Source organism: Etheostoma cragini, chromosome 10 (genome assembly GCF_013103735.1).
Source record: "Etheostoma cragini isolate CJK2018 chromosome 10, CSU_Ecrag_1.0, whole genome shotgun sequence".
Classification (NCBI taxonomy): Eukaryota; Metazoa; Chordata; class Actinopteri; order Perciformes; family Percidae; genus Etheostoma; species Etheostoma cragini.
In genome coordinates this window covers 2,515,628-2,518,186 of record NC_048416.1, presented here as the reverse complement: position 1 = coordinate 2,518,186, position 2,559 = coordinate 2,515,628, and the positions used below count along the sequence as shown (strand labels likewise).

At 41.5% G+C, this 2,559-nt stretch overlaps 1 protein-coding gene across 2 annotated transcripts in view; it reads right to left on the bottom strand.

Moving 5' to 3' along the window:
- Positions 1-2,559, bottom strand: part of nrg2b (neuregulin 2b) — a 58,815-nt gene that overhangs the window by 32,341 nt on the left and 23,915 nt on the right. The window lies entirely within an intron of this gene.

The window sequence follows — 2,559 nt, the reverse complement described above, 5'->3', positions numbered from 1 at the left end:
GCGCACGCGCACACACACACACACACACACACACACACACACACAGTTTAAGTGATAGCACACGCTTGATCAACTGTGAAAGAAATTGCTGTATAGAGACACAGCTCCTCAGCACTGCTGCATCCTTCCATTAACTCATCCCAGTTCATACTGTATGTGCATGTGGAGCCTCAACAGACACAGAAATGGACAATTTAGGTCTATTTCTATGTCTTGTAAAGAAAACATAAAAGAAAATAAACTTTAAATTTATTTTAACCATTTTTACATCTTCAGTAGGAAGAAATGCTGAAGAAGTGCTTTGTTTCACAGTAAGAAAACTCTACATTAATGGCGGCCTTATTTTTAAAAGTGGAAGTTAATGGGGGGGGGGGGGGGGGGCAAAAAAAACAAACTCAGAGTGGGGGTAAAAAGAGAGCCTCTATGAAGTACCTTCCAAAAAGCTTGCACTTATGTAAGTTGGATTTAACAAGGATATTTAGACACACAACAGAACAAGTAGCACATCTTTAAATCCAGTACTCACATTTGAGAGTGAGATTTAGTCTTGTCACAGACCTGACACACACTCTTGATGTATAATTCCACGTCACACCAAAGTAAATCATCTCAACATCACTGGATGCTCTCTCTCTTTCTCTCTCTCTCTCTCTCTCTCTCTCTCTTTCTTTCTCTCTCGGCTTGTAATGATTTATGCTTAAGAATAGCACTAGGAGTCACTTTCATCATGTGTTTTAATGGAACAATTTGCCTGCTATTTTGGTACTATCAAGAAAGTAGTATCTCTTCTTAGTTGAGGCTCCAGTCCATGCCACATACTGGTTTTAGGACCAGCTACACTGTTGAGTCTTGACCTGACTCAACCAGACTTGGTCTTGGCTTGTGGTGTTGCCTTGTACATGCTGGACTTACATCAGAAGCATGACTCAGAAGCATGACTCAACAAATGTCACATTATGAGTTTTTTTAACATTAATATGAGTTCCCCCAGTCTGCCTATGGTCCCCCAGTGGGTAAAGAAATGGCAGAGGGTGTAAACCGAGCCCTGGGTATCCCGCTCTGCCTTTGAGAAGATGGACCAATCTGGAGTGTTGCCCCTTATGAGGTCATTAGCGGCAAGGTCACCTCCCCTTTATCTGCTTTGCTAGCACAGAGAATTTGGCCCACCCACGAGAGAGAGACATCATGGCTTTCAAACAAGCAAAGTTGCATTTGGTCAAGGCCACCCTCCCCCTCTCTCCTGCTCAAAAGCTACAGACTCAGAAACGGCACATGCTAAGGAAAGCTCATCGTGGGACTGGCTCTAGTGGCTGGAATTCTGCACCAAGGCTGAATTCTGGGAAAGAGACTTAAGATACAGTATTAAGGACCACTAAGGTCTATATAAAAGCATCTAAAGATCACCATGTCATGGGACCTTTAAAAGACCAGTTGACAACAATGCATTACACAGTTTTTTTGTGCATACAAACAGTGTAACATGTCCACAGATGGGCAAGACTGTGTGTACGACTGATTTATTGAGACACAAATTCAATTATTCAATCTTTCTACAGTAAGAGGAGTTCAGTGTGTAAAGGTGTATCTCAGATGGTTGGATTAGCTTCGGATGCTGCAGGAGATACACATAACAATCGACATACTTCATGCTTCTTATAAACCCATCTATCATGGCTGAGCCTTTTCTAGGCTCTACTTCAGAAGGACAGCTAGCTGAAGTCATTACAGGAAACGTGTGTAACTCCCATTTAAAACAAGGATGTGTTACGTTTATTATTTTGGCACAAATGCATAAAGTCAGAACTCACTAGTTAAGACTCTTTACTCTTGTCATGACAAACTGTTTTTCCTATGAAAACAAGCAGCCTCTGTGCTGTTGTCCTCCAGCATTTTGCCATGGATATTTTGCAGGAGACAATGAGGATATCATGGGAACTGTAATCTAATAACAATGTACCATATGTGGAAAACAGATGAGATTGCATTGTGGGAGGGGCGACTTTAGGCTAAATCCAGCAGTACAGATTTGACATTTAGACTCAAAATGACAAAATACCTCTGAGAATAATAATCTTTGTGTGTATTGCACTTTTCAAAAAGCAAGTTACCCAGTGCTTCACAGTCAGTAAATACATTAGAAATAATCAACAGTAAATTAACTAGAAATGCCACCAAACAAAAAGAAGAAAAACTACAATGCTACTCTAGACTTTGTAGCTAAAACAATGATATCATTTCACTATCCCGGCAGCTTATGCAGGTCTTGGCGCTCATTCAGGAACCGGGTAACAAGGTAGCAATGGAGTTTTTTACACTATCGTTATGACTGAGACGGCGAAAAAGAAACAGAAAGCTAAGTAATCATCGTCGGAGGAAGAGAGGAAGAGGAAACGGCAGACTGACCGAGGGAGGACACAAGGAAACCTTGAAGCTGCCAAATATCTATCCTGAAGCTGTAGGAGGGGATCTATAGAAAAACCTGTAGGGGGGGCTCTACAGAGAAACCTGTAGGTGGGGCTCTATAGAGAAACTTGTAGGTGGGGCTCTATAAAGAAACTT